The following is a 17,781-nucleotide window of genomic DNA, read 5'->3' on the forward strand; positions in this document are numbered from 1 at the left end:
AGCAATACCAACCCCGGTATTGGGTCTACGAACCAAGATCACACCAGAAAGTCCTGGATAACGGAATAGCAGAAAAAGCCATCTCTCAGGACTTGACTGTCCAGGCAGTAGTGTCTAGCAAACATGTGCAGTGAGGCCCACATAGCTACCTGAAAGATGTCCTGCAAGGAGACTCCCCTATCCAGGGCAGTAGTAGTCACCGTGGCCAGAGTGGAATATGCCCTAAGCCCAACAGGAGGCTCCCTTCTAGCCAAGGAGTAACAGACCTTGATGCACAACACAACCCACGAGAGATGGTTAATTTTTTCACCACCCGTCCCTTCTTCACGTAACCAACAAAGAGCTGGCAGTCCACCCGGAACAGGCGTGTGCGATCTAGGTAGAAGGAGAGCGCACGTTTTGGGTCCAGACGGTAGAGCCTTTCCTCCTCCTTCGAAGGATGCAGAGGCGGAAAGTGAGTGAGCCGAAGGTGGTTACGGCCTTTCAAATCGGGCAGTCCATCACCTTGCCACTCACTTTCCTGGCAAGGGTGATGGCAACCAGGAATGCAGTCTTAAGAGTCAGAAGACGAAGAGGGCAATTATGAAGTGGCTCGAAAAGAGCGCACATCAGATAGGTTACAACATTCAAGTCCCACTGAGACATCACGAAAGGAACAGGAGGAAACATGTGCATGATGCCTTTCAAGAATCTATTTACAACAGGGGACTTGAAAAGATAAGGCTGATCAGGAAGCTTCAAGAAGGCTGAAATGGCAGAGAGGTAGCCCTTAATAGTGCCCAGAGCAGAGCCCTGCTGGGCAAGAGAAAGAAGGAAGAGGAGAAACTCAGAAGGGGGAGGGGGGGGGAGGAGTGGATCCACAGCCTTTGCTGTGCACCATGCCACAAATTTGTTCCACCTGCAGGCGTATACCGATTTTGTGGAGAGACACCTGGCTGACAGAATCACATCACAGACTTCAGGAGGCAAGTCAAATGGCCTCAACGGCCGCCACTCAATCTCCACGCAAGGAGGTGGAGGCTGGACAGGTTCGGGTGGAGAACCATCTCCTGCTGCTGCGACAGAAGGTCTTCCTAAAGCGGCAGAAGAATCGGGGGATCGACTGACAGGCTGAGTAGCTTGGGATACCAGTATCTTCGTGCCCAGTCCGGAGCCACACGGATGACTTGGGCCCGGTCGCGCCTGATCTTCTTCAGCACTCTGGGCGGAAGAGGTATATGCGGAAAGGCGTATAACAGACAGCAGCTCCACTCGCGACGAAAAGCATCTCCAAGCAAGTGCCGCCTTGGAAATTCCAACTCGCAGAACTGATGACATTGTGCGTTCTCTTCGGTGGCGAATAGATCTTCCACTGCTGGAAGAGGCCTTGCGCCACGTCAGAGTTCAGATGCCATTCGTGATACATCATGCACCGGCAGCTGAGTTCATCCGCCCTGGCGTTCAGGGAACCTGCGGAGTGTTGAACCACCAGGGTGACGCCCTGGTGTTCCAGCCATTGCCAGAGGTGTAGAGCCTCCTGACAAAGGGTGCACGGCCCCACCCGTCCTGTTTGTTGCAGTACCACATGGCGGTGGTGTTGTCCGTTAACACCTGCACCACACTTCCCAGGACAGAAGGAAGGAATGTCTTCAGTGCAAGCCAGATCACCCTCAGCTCCAGAAGGTTGATGAGGAGCCGGGATTCCGCCGGAGACCAGAGACCTCTGATCTCCCATGTGACCACTCCCATCCCAGGAGGGATGCATCCGTCACCACTAATTGCTACGGTTGGGGTAGGAAGAGAGTTCTGCTGCTGACCCAATTGCGGTTTGTGAGCCACCACTGCAACTGTCTTGCCCGGACGTGGTCGGACAGGTTGCCCTGATGCTGTACCCACTGAAACTTCAGGGCCCACTGCTGAGTCCGCATCCGTCACCTGGCGTGATGCACCAGAAGGATGCAGGAGGCCATAAGCCCCAGGAGCCACAGCGTCAACCTGACCGAAACTCAGGATAAAGGATGAAAGATCGGAATCAGAGTCTGACTATCCCAAACCCGCTGTTAAAGAGGATAAACACGAACCTGATCCAGAACCGCTCCGATGAAAAGGAGCTTCTGAAAGGGGCACAGGTGTGCCTTCAGCATGTTGATGGAGAACCCCAGCGAGTGCATGAGGTCGGCCGTAGTCAGGAGGTGGGAGACGACAGTCTGGGGCGAGCCCGCCTTCAACAACCAATCATCGAGATGGGGGAAGACTGAAACCTCGAATCTGTGCAGATGAGCTGCGACCACCGTCATCACTTTCGTGAACACCCGTGGGGTGCTGGTAAGGCTAAAGGGGAGCACGGTAAACTGAAAGTGCTTGTTGCCTACCGTTAACCGCAGGTAATGCCGGTTGGCCGGCAGGATGTGGATGTGGATGTGGATGTGGAAATACGCGAACTGCAAGTCCAACGCTACCATCCAGTCTTCCGGGCCCAGGGCAGCTAGGACCTGAGCCAAAGTCAGCATCTTTAACTTCTCCTTCCAGAGGAAGCTGTTGACGCTCCATAGGTCCAAGATAGGGTATAGGCCTCCTTTGCCCTTCTTGGGTACCAGAAAGTAGTGGGAATAGCAACCACGTCCTACTTCTGGCCCAGGAACGCGCTTGACGGAACTCTTGGCCAAGAGGGCCGTAACTTCCTCCTGCAGAAGTTGCAAGTAATCCCCAGACATGCCGTGGTACTGCGGTGGCATGGCTGGAGGGGTCACCTCGAAGGGGAGGGTGAAGCCCCTTCGGACAATTTCAAGCACCCACCTGTCCGATGGGATGGAGCGCCAGTAAAGGAGGTGATGGCGAACCCTGCCCCCCACTGGCGTCGAATGGGCCTGAAAACTCAGAGGATTTTGAGGCAGATGCTGCGGGGCGGTTGTGGACTGACCTTGCCGGTGTCCCCCAGTACCGCTACGGCGGTTACCACGTCCGCGTTGAAGTTAGTTCTGCGGCATGTGGCTAGCTGGACGTGTGGGGGCGCCTCATCCTTGGCCGCGAAAGGGGGCAAAAGGCGGAAGTTTGCTGGCGTTTGCTGAGGCCCAAAGACTTGGCCATAGCCCTGGAGTCCTTGAAACATTCAGAGCACGGTCCGCCTTGTCGCCAAAGAGGCGACGGCCATCAAAGGGCATGTCCATAATGGTGGTTTGGACATCCCCGGAAAAGTTGGGGGACCTCAGCCAGGCGTGGCGGCGAACTGCCACCATTGTCGTAATCGCCCTACGTAGCTAGTCTGTGGTATTAAGTCCCCATCGTATTGAATAGCTTGCTGCATCCTGTCCCTCTGCTAGGGCAAGCTTTGCCTGGACCTCCACCGGGCACTGTGGCAGCACTTCCGCAACCGTATCCCACAGAGAATGGGTGTAACAGCCCAAAAGGCAGGCGGTGTTGACAGGTCGCAACCCCAAACTCAGTGAGAACAGTTTCTTCGCAAATTGACCGTACCTTTTAGATTCCCGATCCGGAGGAGCGCTCGGGAATGCGGTCTGGGAGATAGAGGCCTGGATCACCAGGCTCTCGGAGGTGGGGTGAACAGACAAAGTTGGGGTCGCCCGGAGTTGGCGTCGCACAAGTTACTACTTGTGTAACGATATATCTGTAAGAGACATTAGTTAGTGATAGATTCCTTACCTTCGAATATCCCCAGGCGTCAGACTGGATCCGGAAACTATTGCTTAGCAGTACCCCTGCGCGACGGTAGGCGTCGTCTGCGGCTCCGCGTCAGTCGTCGTCGTGGGCGCTGTGATGACGTCGGAGTACTTATACGCTGCCTCCGTGTGCTGACATCAGTTCTTTTTTTCCGCGTGGTGTTGGGCCACGTTCCGATCCACAGGGAGGCCTGTGGAGGGCTTGGACCAGGTGCCCAACAGAACGTCGGTGAGGGCTTTGTTAAACTGCAGTAGAGGCTTCGAGGAGCTTGCCTGCGGTTTGAGCACCTCAGTGAGGAGTTAAGTCCTCACGGCCGCGACAGGGAGCTCAAGAGCCAAGGCCTTGGCTGCCCTAGTCAACACCACACTGTAAGCAGCCCCCTCCTCCGTAACCACAGTAGGGGGCTGGGGGCAGTCAGAAGAGAGATGGCGCTTCTTCGACTTCTTTTTAGAATGCCTCGACTTACCTGAAGACTTGGGGCCCGACTAGTGGTGTTGACTTGTCGAGCGGCGATGACTGTGGCCCCACGACCAGTCCCTCGACTTCCTCCTGGACCTCGAGCAGCGTCGGGCAGACTGCTGGAGCGCAAGACGCTTACGGGACCGCTCCCGCCTAGCCTTCGAGGTCCAGGCCCAGCAGTTGGGGCACGACTGGTCATCGTGGTCAGCCCCGAGACAGTAAAGGCACCGACGGTGGGGGTCGGTCACCGACATAAAGTGGTGACAATCGTCGCAGGGTTTGAACCCAAGCATCTCTACCGGCACAGCGAGTCGAGGAATCAACTAGAGATGGATCCAAAAGAGATCAAAAAGTTAGTCAAAAATTGACTAGGGGTACTGCTCTGGCCGGATCTGCGTTTGCTGGCGCAGAAAAAAAGAACTGACGTCAGCGCGCGAGGGCGGAGTCTAAGTACTGTAACGACTTAATTACGGTGATCATGACGACGACGGATGCAGAGCCGCAGACGACACCTACCGACGCGCAGGTGTACTACTACGCAAAACTTTCCGGATCCAGTCGGACGCCTGAGGATATTCTAAGGTAAGGAATCTAACACTAACCTGTTTCTTTGAGATGATGCCATTCATGATTTACGGGCACCGACGGCTGATTTTGTCAACCCTGGCTTTCCAAGAACCTGCCAGGTATTTAACCACCAGTGTCATGCCCTGATGTTCTAGTCATGTCCAGAGATGAAGAGCCTCTTGACATTGGATCCACGACCCCACCCCGCCCTGCCCTGCTTTTTGCAGAATCACATGGCCGTAGTTTTGTCCATGAACACCTACACTACCTACACTACCTTCCCTTTGAGGGAGGGAAGGAAGGAATGCCTTCAGTGCCAGACTAACTGCCCGGAGCCTCAGCAGGTTGATATGGAGCCCAAGGACCTGGCCGTAGCGCTAGAATCCTTGAAGCACTTGAGTGCGGAGTCAGCCTTCTCACCTTTAGGCGACAGCCATCAAAGGGCATTATCCAGCAAGGTGGATTGGACAGCCCCAGGGAAACCAGACACCTCTCTCAAATGGCCGCCCTATCCCAGGAGTGACGTATCTGTCACCACTGTGAAGTCTGGTTGGGGAAGGGAGGGGGATCTGCTTCTGACCCAAACCTTGTTCCACCACTGCAGTTGTTGCGCAGTGCCCTTCAAGATCTATTTACCTGATGCTGCGCCCACTGGAACTTCAGGTCCCACTGCAGAGACTGCATATGCCACTGGCATGATCCACCAGCAGGATGCAGGAGGCCATGTGGCCCTGCGGCCCTGCAGCCTCAATCATTCTCACTAAAAACCAGGATAGAGGCTGAAACATCGGTTTCATAGCCGAAATATCCCGGACTCACTGCTCTGGAGGATGAGCCAGAAACTGCTTCGATGAAAAGGAGCTTCTGAGAGGGAGTCAGGTGTGACTTTGGCACGTTGATGGTGAACCCCAGCGAGTGCAGGAGATTCGCCATAGTCTGGAGGTAGCAGACGACAGCCTGGGGCAATCCCGCCTTCAAAAGCTAGTCGTCAAGGTAGGGGGAAGACTGGAACATATGATTTGCGCAGATGAGCTGCAACCACCACCATCCCTTTCGTTAACACCCGAGGGATGCTGGTAAGGCCGAAGGGGAGCACGGTGAACTGAAAAAGCTTGTTGCCTACCATCACCAGTAGGTAAAGCCTGTGAGCTGGCAAGACAGGACTATGGAACAATGCATCCTGCAAGTCCAACGCTACCATCCAGTCTCCGGGGTCAAGGACAGACCGCATCCGAGCCAACATGAGCATCTTGAACTTCTCCTTTCGGTGGAAGCTGTTGAGGGCCCAGAGGTCTAAGATAAGATGCAGGCCTCTGTCCTTCTTGGGTACAAGAAAGTAGTGGGAGTAACAACCACAACTTACTTCTGGCACAGTTACCCTTTCGATAGCTCCCTTGGCCAAGAGCTGCAACTTCCTGGTGGAGAAGAGCCATATGATCCTCCTAGATGCGATGGAAAGCTAGTGGCATGGCAGGAGGGGTAGTCTCAAAGAGGCGGAAGTAGCCCCTTTGGACTATCTGCAAAAACCATCTGTTGCACGTGCTCTTTTGCCAGTGGGGGAGGTGTTGCCGTATTCTGCCGCCCACTGGTCTCTGGTGGTCCTGAAAGGTCGGACTAGGAGGCTGCTTCAGGGGGGTTATGGGTGGAGTGGCCAGCCTGCTGGCCCCTCAGACCCACATCGCTGGGTCCCACTTCAGTGGCCACGCAGATGCTGGGTAGCTTGCCTGGCACAGTGGCTGGACTGGGTTGAATGTGGTGGGGCACCCCTTCCATAGCTACAACAGGGGCGACAGGAAAACTGCGTGGGGCGAGATGTTGCTGTGAGGCCCAAGGACCTGGCCGTAGCGCTATAATCATTGAAGCGATTGAGTGCAGAGTCAGGCTTGTCACACCTTTAGGCGACAGCCATCAAAGGGCATATCCAGCAAGGTGGATTGGAAATCCCCAGAGAAACCAGGCATCATCCGCCAGGTGTAGCGCGTCAAGGCTATTGACGTGGAAACCGTTCTGCCCAGAGTCGGCGGTATCCAGCCACATCTGATTTTTTTTTTGTCAAATCTGTTTTTATTGATTTAAGTTTACCCACAGTCATAACAGGCATCTCATATATAAGCTTACAATCATGCATAGGGTTGCTCGCCAACACATGAGTGTGCGGCAACATAGGATTCGCATGCATTCTAACTTTACTGTAATTGAAACAAGGAGTACTCACGCAGGAGCCAGCTTTACTTCGGCCCGATAGTCATGATGATGCAGTCTCTGAAGTTCCAATATAGAAGCAGTGTGTTAACCTTCTGTCAGCTTGTGCGGTCCGTTGCTGACCATTCACCTCGATCATTGAAACAGATGGTTTACTTATAAAACACAGGAACCACAACAGTGGCAGCATAAACCCATGTATGCATATTTAACTCCTTCTCTCCCTTCCCCATTCCCCACATCCCGCCCCTGGGGCCCCTTATGCGCTCCGCAGCTATGACTGCATTAGCGTGATTACTCTTGCTTTAGGCCTGGCACAAGTGCAAAGTGTTACCGGAATATCATGTCAGAGCACTGGCCTATGGCGTGTCTCCGCCTGTGTGGTCATTATCTGTTCCCTCCGTGTGTCTCTCCCTTTCCATTTGCTGAAGCACACAAAGCATCTGCTCCCAGTGAGCCGCTATAGGCTTGTCCCGTACCCCCAGTGTTTCCTCCCTTCGAATGGCAATACCCCCTGTCCTAGCCCATGCCTGAAATGAGGAGCTCCACGCCCTTGTGTGTGGTGGGTCAAGTGCCTTCCACCTCTTTGGAGTTTTGCAACCACTAGCCACAGATCCAGGAACCGGGACGTTACCTTGTCCTTAGGAGTCCTTCTGAAGGGATGTAATATGTACTTGGGCCAATCAAAGGGTATGGTGCAACCTGTGCAGTCCTGCAGCAGCCCACTAGTTGTGCGCCAGTATATACCCAACCTAGGGCAATTCCATAGCATATGCAAAAATCCCACCCCCAGCTCGTTACACCTTGGGCACAGTGCATCGTTACGATGAAAATACCGGTTAATAAGCTCGGTGTGAGGTAAGCCCTGTGGACGATGAATAGCTGGATTTGGCAGAACCGCATGTTTCTGGGGATACGCACGGGACTGAAGTATCCTTTCCCACTCCTTATCCACCAGTGGCCGCTCCAGGTCCATTTCCCATTTGCGGCGGAGTGGATCTAAACTGAAAGCCGCATGTGCCCGCAACGATGCCGCAAACCTGAAGACCAGGTGCCTGCCTCTCCCCATGACGTGCAGATATTGCATGGTGTTGACAGGTCTCTGTGGTCACGTCCCCCCATTTGGTAGTCAACCTAGCTATCAGGGAGCGAAGCACTATAAACCCCCATGTGGGAGCCCCTCCTCTGCCACCAGGGTATCGTATTGTATGAGCTCTCCATCCTGGTATAAATCTCCTATTGTGCGAATATCAGCCTCCCACCATTCCGCAGGCATAGGAGCTGTAAGCACCCCTCCTCCACTAAGGAAACCCTCGAGAGGCATTGCGAGTGCGTAAGGGACGATATTTTGGGTGAGATATAGAGCCCTCTGATAACATTTGTATGCCAAAGCTATGAGGAGCGTCGGCAACTTAACTGTAGCAGTAGGGTGACTCTGGTTATTTGGTCCAGTGAGTACGGCAGCAGTATTGTGGCTGTAGCATCCCTACCCCTACCTCCCAGCCAGCGAGCAACCCATTGCATCTGAGCGGCAAGGTAGTAGTGTTCAAAACAAGGAGCAGCTAGGACTCCCTGATCCGTCAGTAGATATAACTTTGCTAGTGCCAATCTAGGACGAGAAGTGCCCAAGATAAAGTCCCGTAACATCCTAGTGGGCATGTTAAAAAAGGCTGCCGGAATAAGTAGAGGTAAATTAAAGTAGTACAGGAGACGAGGGAGCATGACCATTTTGGCGAGCACACCCTGCCTGTGGTCGTCAGCGGAAGTGTGCTCCAGAAGCGCACATGCGATTTTAGCGCCCTGACTGGCCTCCCCAGGTTCCCATCAAACAAATTAGTTGGTTGGCGGTAGAGCTGTATCTCCAGGTAGTGGAAGGTACCCTCCCTCCATTGGACCCGTGTACCACCAAGAAAGAATCCCAGGTCAGTGTTCCCCTCTCCAAAAGCGTAAAGACAGGATTTACCCGCATTACCTCGGAGCCCCGAGATGGCGGCGAAGGTCTGCATCAGTTGGCCAGCTGTCCAGGTATGTGCTCCACGTCCCTCACATACACACGTCCTCCAACGGTATACCATCCCCCAGAGTCGCACGTATACCAATGGCTAGGGGCTCAATTGCCAGTGCGAACAGTAACGGGGACAGGGGGCACCCCTGCCTGGTGTTTTGACCCACTGGTATAGCATCAGAGACCCAGGGGCCTAGCCGCACTCGGACTGTGTGGGTCTTCTATAGTAGGTCGACCATTTGGAGGAACCACATGTCCAACGCGCATCGCAGCAGCACCGCGGACAGGTAGCCCCATTCTAAGCAATCAAATGCCTTCTCCAGGTCGAGGATGAGACATCCCGCCCTGGGCCACTCGTGTGGCTTTGGCTGCCACCCTAAAGCACGTCCGTAGGTTCAATGGCGGGCACTTTGTGGGGACAAACCCATTCTGATTCAGAAAAGGGGGTGGTGATGGACAGAGTATCTGAATTAAGCAGAACACTCCTACCCAGTGGAAAGATCAGGGCTTGATCCATCACCGTTTTTTAGCTCACTGCACCATCCCAGCTCAGAACCTGGCTACTTGCAAATTAGTCTGTCCCTGGCCCAGTGCATCATGGGAACAGGGCAGACCTAACTACCAAGCCAATTCTTTTACTGGAAAGGAAACAAGCTTCCGGGGACCGGTTTCTGGCATTACAGCCGTCTTCGGCCCGGTTTGCTTGAATCCTGATGGTGCAGTGAGCAAGGGACTCACATCTGAGAATACCCTTCCACGCTTATGGTGGACAAAACGATTCAGCTAAAAAACGGTGATGGATCAAGCCCTGATCTGTTGACTGGGTATGAGTGTTCTGCTTAATTCAGATACTCTGTCCATCACCACCCCCTTTTCTGAATCGTTTTGTCCACCATAAGCGTGGATGGGTATGCTCAGACATGAGTCCCTTGCTCACTGCACCATCAGGATTCAAGAAAGCCGGGCCGAAGACTGCTGAATGCCAGAAACCGGTCCCTGGAACCTTGTTTCCTTTCCAGTAAAAGAATTGGCTTGGTAGTTTGGTCTGCCCTGTTCCCATGATGCACTGGGCCAGGGACAGACTTATTTGCATGTAGCCAGGTTCTCAGCTGGGATGGTGCAGTGAGCTAAAAAACGGTGATGGATCAAGCCTGATCTGTTGACTGGGTAGGAGTGTTCTGCTTAATTCAGATACTCTGTCCATCACCACCCCCTTTTCTTAGACAAACCCATTCTGGTCAGCATGGACTAAGTGGGGGACCACCGGTGCCAACCGTTACGCCAGTACTATTGCGAGGATTTTGTATTCTACATTAAGCATTGCCAGGGGTCTATATGATCCTAAAGCTGTGGGGTCTCTGTCTGGTTTAGGCTGGGAGACCAGGTATGCCTCCAGCATCAAAGGAGGTAATGACCCCTCCTCTACCGCCGTGTTATATTATGCATGGAGTAATGGCGCCAAGGACTCACGGTATGCTTTAGAGTACTCCGCAGGTAAGTCGTCCGGTCCTAGCGTCTTCCCAGATGCCATTGACTTGATCGCCTCCCCAATTTCCTCTAAGGAGAGAGGCAAGTGCCTCCTTATGTTCCTGAGGCTGTGGGCAGTTGGATAGAGCCCAAGATCCTCTCCAGGAGATGCCTGGGGCCAATTCCTCTGGCTCTATACTAGTTTGTGTAGTGATTGGTGAGGGTGCGGTGGATCTCGCTCTGCATATACACCAGCGTCCCTTCCACCGCACGAAGTGCCCCTATCGGGCACGATTTCCCTCCTGTCGTAGCAACCAGGCCAGTAGGCAGCCCGCTCTGTCTGCCCTGGCGCGTGTTCGGGCAGTGTGCCCCATGTAATTGCGGCATCGCAGACGTTCCAGAAGTTCTGCGTGCTGGGCGCGGAGGTCTTCCAGTCGATACGAATGTCTGCCCCCCCCCTTCTCCTTCATGCTCATATTGTAATAGCATGGCTTCTAAGCGCGCAAGGGAGGTTGATAGTGTCCTACGTATATTCCACGTGGCTCCCAGAGTGTCCCCTGATAGCCACTTTGTGGGCATCCCATTCAACTAATGCGTTGCTCGCCGTCCCTTCATTAATATCGAACTATGTTAGAACAGCCATTCCCAAAGAAGAGCGACTGGAGTCGCCATGTGGGCACAGGCGGACGGTCTGCCTCCCACCTTATCTGGAACCACAGGGGGGTTATGATCGGAGTGACCCCGCCCCAGGTATTCAGATTGCGCCATAGGCTGGAGTAAAGACTGGGAACCCACCATCCTGTCTAATCGAACATGAAAATCGTGGACTGCTGAATAATAGGAGTAGATTCTTTCAGTCAGGTGGAGGATGAGCCACAAGTCTTGTAGCGCCCAGTTAGAGAGTGGTGGGGGAGGGGGGGGGGGGGCGGATCAGGGGATCTGTCCAAGTGGCTGTCCAGCACCATATTAAAATCGCCGCCTAACAGTTAAGGGAGCCCAGCATAGGGGGTCAAGACCTGCGACAGCTGTGTTGGAAAGGACGGCTGGTCTACATTAGGGGCATACAACGATCCCAGTAATATCACTTGACCAATTTCCCACGCACAAGGGCGTACCTGCCCTCCCGATCCACCACACCCCCTTTTCACAGATAAAGGGAGTGCCTGCTCGTACCCAGTTCAGTGTACCCGGCTCTTGTGCTGAAAAGGTAGTGCCATATATTTGCCCTCTCCAACTCCCGCAAAGCCTGTCAAGCTCTGTCTGGGTCATGTGTGTTTCCTGCAAAAGGGCGCTATCCACTGAGTGCCGCTGGAGGTAGGAAAAGATAGAGTAATGCTTCGATGGCGTGTGCTTGCCACGTATATTCCAGGTCGCGATATTAGTGCGTGTCATTGTTAAATCAGTCACGCTTGGAGCGCGGGGGCCGCACCAGGGAGTCTGTGTCCTGGTCGGAGGAGAGCATATCAGTGTGCTGCAATGTAAACAACATAACTGCAAACAATATAACAGATGGAGCATATCCCCGGAGGGGCATCCGTCCAAACTTTAGAAACAGTTAATTGTGAGCTATTCCAGTGGAATGCCTGGTGGGGTGCGTGTGGTGACTATGACTTATCTGCACTATCCCCCCTCCCTTGCCTCCGGTGTATATGGGAGGTGCATCAATATGTCATGATCTAGACTAGCACGCAGGTCCAGTGCGAGCAACAGTAGAGTGCCCATTCCGCCCATGCGCAGCAGGCTGTCCCCTGGTGTTGCACATGTGCCCCTTTAGGCCCCGATGGCACCCCTAGTGCGCAGTGCAGCTTAACGACATGTGTGGAGAAATAGGAAAAACAAAACACATCTCTGCTTGCATAAGTTCACTATGTCGGAACTCCGCACAGCGTCATAATATCACATAACCTGGTCAGCAGTGTGCGGAGTCACCACTGGCAGGTTAGAGTCCACCGAATTACGGTGGACGGAGAAGATGAGCCACTGGTTCCCGGAGCACTGCGTATATAGGCCTCGATACGGTCGCTGCTATGTACAGTCCCAAGGGTTGCCACCGCCTCTAGAACTTCCTGGCGTTCCATCCTAATTTTATCCGGACTGGGTGCTACTGGGCCCGGCCTTGCAAATTGGTGCGTCCCTCACCACCTTTGTCGTCGGGGTCTTCTCTCCGTCAGACTGCCAGTATCCGAACCCGGAGGTCATGTTCCTGTCCATAGCCCAACTCCTCCAGCCAGTCCCACACTTCCGCCGGGGAGTCGAAAAATTGGGTCCCCTCTTTCGTGACCACTCTCAGCCGTGCCAGGAACAGCAGGGAGTAAGTAAACTCCAGCTCCCTACGTTGACGCTTCACCGCCATGTAGTTGCTTCTGCGCCGCAGCACAGTGTAGTCCGGGAAGAACATGACTCGACTGCTTCCCACATTCAGATCACCTGACTTCTGTGTTTCGCCCAGCACCTGGCCCCTATCCCGGTAATTGAGGAGTTTGAAGAGGAACGGGCTGGGCCTGGCTCCTGGCCTGGGCTTTAGTGTTGGCACCCTGTGTGCTCTCCACGACAAAGGGCTGCAATAGCACCCCTGGGGCAAGAGATCCAGGGACTCCTTGGTCTCTTCCAAGGTGGTGCCAATCCTTTCTACTGCCTCAAGCACAGAATCCATCTTGGTCGCGAGAGCAGGCGCCTGTGGTTCCATGTCTCTACCGTGGCATGCTTGTGGGGGTAGGGGGGGGGGGGGGGGGGCGGTCCAGGCTTCCCGCAGGTGTCTGTCCTTGCTGCGACTTGTTGCGCAGCCGGCCCATCGCAAGCTGTTGTGCCGTTGGCATTCACAGGCCACCCACAGTGTGTGGGAGTTCCACCAGCAGCAGACTACTGAACTATGGCCCCCCGGGGGATGCCAGGCCCCCCCAACTGCCGTCAAAAATTTGTCATGCCACTCGGCCAGCAAAGAATTCAGTGGGTAATCCTCTCTGTGGGGAAGTTGTGAATTCTGCTGCCAGTTTTTCAGTGAACAGACTGCCGTCCCCGTGATTGGGAGGAAAACCCCCCAAAGTCACACCAGCCACAGGTACCGGGGGCTTCACCTGCAGGCTGCAACGTGTACTCAGCTCCCCCTCCGCGGTGCAGGGATCCCCTCGCTCCTAACTGGTCCAGGGGTGCCGCACTGTTGCCCCTACAGCTCCAGTGTACTCCCTGTCGGGACCTCTCGTGTTGTTCACTATTAGTGTCCGATTTAATCAGCACAGGCGTGGCGCGGCCCCACCAACACCACCAGGTAGATGCCCGCCTGTCTCACTGGAGGCTACTGGGTCACTGGACACTGCTTCCTTGTAGTACCTCTGTCGTGCACTGCACAGTCTCTTAAGCTGCACATGGTAGAGCTCTGGCTTTCCCCTCCATGTTAATGCCACTGGTCTACATTCCACAGAAGCCACGCTCCTTGCCCCACAAGCAGGCACCGTTCTCCTGGTAGTACACCAGCCTGCTGATAATCGACAGTCCCTGGGGCTCCCCTGTTGCTCTGCCTGGGCCCAGCACCTCTCGCTCCCCACCTCAGTGTCCCACAAGTGCCTCACCACTTATCTTCAGGAGCGCCTCCTGCACCCGGGCCTGCCTCTTGTACCAGGGGCGCACCACACAGGCCTTTCTTCCACTCAAAATGGCGCAGCCCCTAAAATGGCACCCACTCACCGCCTCACCAGTCCTCAGGGTCACAGGCCACTACAGCAAACATTCCCTTCTAGCCAGCCTCCGCTTTCTCAGGGCACACCAGGCGCACCGTCTTCCAGTCTCCTTCATGCTGGATAACGGCTCATAGGTTTGTCCATGTTCGCACAGGCTGCAGGATTCCGCCAAACGTACTTGCCAGCGTGGGACGACTGTCAGCATTGCCCCGTATCCTGCTCCTGACATGCGGTCTGCGGTAACGTCCTTCAGATGCCCGTCTCTCTTGTCAGCAGCAGCAGCAAGTCACCCCGGGTGCTGACCAGGCCGCCTCCGCTTGCAACCTACATCTGCTGCAGGCCTGTGTCTCGCCTGGGCCTCATTCCTCACCGCAGTGCCCACAGGCGGCGCCAATCGGCCCGGGTACCAGATCTAAGCAGGCTTTGGCAGTCCGCCACCTACACATCAACTCTGGGACGCTGTACCTTTGCAGGGTCGATACAGGGCCAGACCCCCAGCTCGCCACCAGCAGTCCCACGATGTATGCCGCGTCGAGAATGCAGTCTCAGGCGGAAGCCGTCACCGTGCGGGGCACTTTGCGCGCCTTCCCCTCCTGGGCTTCGCTGCTCTCCTGGGCCATGACCCCCCTTCAGCGCTCAACAATCGGCAAACCAACAGGCTGCACAGGTGCCTCTCGACTTTGCCGCACCAGTCTTGCACAATTTGGGCACGGATGGCACCTCAGTAGGAGTAATCACAGGATAAACAAAGGGTATCAGCCGAAGCACTAGCAACTCGCAACCGCCATGTTGGCTGGCTAGCTAGCTACGTCCCCCCCCATCCAGAGCACATCTGATGGTGAACTTAGCTGAGTCTCTACCCTCTGCCACTGCGTGGGCGAGAACTGAGCGTGCCTCCTCCAGGCACTGTGCCAGCACTTGCGCAACTGTATCCAACACGTATGGGTATAACAGCCCAAGAGGCATGCAGTGTTCACCGACCGCTGCGCTAAGCTGGCGGACGAAGACATCTTCCCAAGGTGGCCAGTTTCTTGCATTCCCTATCTGGGGAGCAGTAGGGAATGTGCCCTAGGAAGGCAAGGCTTGGACCACCAAGCAAGTGGGTCGCCTGGGGCCAGGCAGTGGTGTCGGGCAATCATCCTGTGCTGGGTTTCGACCAAGTGCCCTGAAGGAGGTCGGTGACAGCTTCGTTAAAAGGCAGAAGGGGGCTCAGAATAAGCTGCTGCCGGTTGAAGCACCTCAGTCAGGAGGTTAGTCCTGACTGCCACTGTGGGAAGCCAAAAGGCCTCTACCGCCCTAAGCAATACCACTGCGTAGGAAGCTCCATCCTCTGTAGCCACAGTAGGTGTGAGGGGGGGGGGGAGGGGGGAGAGACGGTGGGGGTGGGAAGAGCATGCCAAGGTCTGGGGAGGTATCCAAACCACTGGCATCATACAGTTCCTCTCGCCAGTCCGGATCTTCAAACTAGCGCAGCCCTCATCCTCCTAGACCTCTCTGCCGCATTCAACAATCTGCCACCGCACAATACGCATACGCCTCCACACCTCAGGGATCCGGGACAAGGCTCTGGATTGGACCACCTCCTTCCTCTCCGGCAGAACCCAGAGCCTCCGCCTTCCCCCATTCCGGTCCAAAGCATAAAATCTACGGCGCACCCCAGGGATGCTCCCTCAGCCTGACGCTGTTCAACATTTACATGGCCCCGCTCGCAAATGTAGCCCGATCTCAACATAATCTCCTACGCCGACGACACTCAGCTGATCCTCTCCCTCACCAAGGACCCCATCACCGCCAAAGCCAACCTCCACGAAGGCCCTCGCCGACTGGATGAAGACCAGCCGTCTGAAGCTAAACTCTGACAAGACGGAGGTACTCATCCTCGGCTCCAACCCTTCAGCCTGGGACGACTCCTGGTGGCAGACAGCATTGGGGGCAGCCCCGACACCCGCCGACCACGCACGCAACCTGGGAATCATCCTTGACTCAAGGCTCTCAGTGACCAAGCAAGTCAACGCTGTCTCCTCCTGCTTCAACACCCTCTGCATGCTCCACAAGATCCACCCAGGCCCTCGTCAGCAGCAGACTAGACTACAGAAATGCCCTCTATGCGGGACCCCGACCAAGCTCAAACGACTACAATGCATCCAAAACGCCTAGGCACGACTGATCCTCGACGTACCACGCCACAGCCACATCAACCCCCTCCTGAGAAATTTGCACTGGCTCCCCGTCAACAAGAGGATATCCTTCAAGCTCCTCTCCAAAGCACACAAGGCACTCCACAAGACCAGCCCAGCCTACCTCGACAGAGGGCTCTCCTTCTACATCCCCAACCGCCAGCTACGCTCCGCCGACCTATCACTTGCCACCGTCCCGCGCATCCGGAGTACAACCACCGGTGGGAGATCCTTCTCCTACCTCGCCGCCAAGACATGGAACACCCTCCCACTGAGACTACGACAGACCCAAGACCTGCTGACCTTCAGGAGGATACTCAAGACCTGGCTGTTCGATCAGTAGCGCACCCCCCCCAGCGCCTTGAGACCCTCGCAGGTATGTAGTGCGCTTTACAAATGATTGATTGATTGAAAGGGTCCACAGACCCCTTCCAGTCCTCCTCACCCTCCTCTGGTTACCACTCTGTTCATTCCTGGTGTTTCTGTCCTGAGGTACAAATGTACCTTTCGGCGCCAGTACCGATGTTGATCGGGTGCGGTGTCCAAGTCGGGGGCGAGACTGGGGTAGACGCCTGTTGGGGGCACAACGACATCGGGGGCGTAGTCCCTGAAATCGGCGCCGGGAAAGGTACTGTGAGCTCGACCGGTGCCGATCTAGTTCAGGCCTTGATCCTCTGGTGCCAGAGCAGCAGAGTCTGCAGGGTCCGAAGGCACTCCGGCGGAGTCGGGCTGCCCAAAGATGCTGTGAAGCGCATCGTATAAGGTTCAAAGCTGGGCAAGGGACGGTCCAGCTCCGGGAAAGTGAGGGAAGCGCAGAGCTGTCCCAGAAGCAGGCTCCAAAGATGGAGCCAGAGAGTGACGACACTCCAGATCCGGCGTCGGCTGACGGGTGGAGCAAAGGCAAAGAGAGACTGTGCTTCTTCGCCTTCTTCTTGTGCTTAGACTTACCTGAGGAATGCGAAGACTTGGAAGACGAATGATGTTGGTAGATTCGCAACCAGTCCCGAGACCTTCCTCTCGACCAGGACTTAGAGAAATGCGGAGCCAGCTGCCAGGGCTCCAAAAGCTTTCGGGACCACTGCCGCAAAGACTTCGGATTCATGGCCCAACAGACTTCGGGTCATGGTCGTGCTCCTGGCACCAGAAGCACTCGAGGTGCGGATACGTGACGGACATCAGCTTTTGACAAGGATTGAATCCGGTTTATCGAAGGTACATTCCACGTGCACCAGGAATCTAAGACTTGAAAAAGATGGCGTCAAAAAAGGTTAGCCAAAAATTGACTAAGGGGCAAGCTCTCTCCGGATCTGCACAAGGCTGACGCGGAAAAAAAAGAACTGATGTCAGCGCGCTGGGGCAGCGTCTAAGTAGGCACGGTGTCGTGATTCCAGCTACCGGGATGCCAACAACGGACGTGGAGTTGACTAATGCCACCTACGGACACAAAGGGGTACTGCTAAAGAAAACATCTCAAGATCCAGTCTGATGCCTGGGGGTAATCCTAAACGTAAGGAATCTATAACTACAGTCTTTCAGATGATTTCAATACAAGGTGTTGCATAGTCTTTGTGGG

The 17,781-nt window shown here is 55.0% G+C and overlaps 1 pseudogene; it reads right to left on the bottom strand.

Moving 5' to 3' along the window:
• LOC147726863 (parkin coregulated gene protein pseudogene) overlaps positions 1-4,315 on the bottom strand; it is a 32,691-nt pseudogene extending 28,376 nt beyond the window's left edge.
• Between the last annotated feature and the right edge of the window lie 13,466 nt (positions 4,316-17,781).

Source organism: Lissotriton vulgaris, chromosome 3_1, assembly GCF_964263255.1.
Source record: "Lissotriton vulgaris chromosome 3_1, aLisVul1.2, whole genome shotgun sequence".
Classification (NCBI taxonomy): domain Eukaryota; kingdom Metazoa; phylum Chordata; class Amphibia; order Caudata; family Salamandridae; genus Lissotriton; species Lissotriton vulgaris.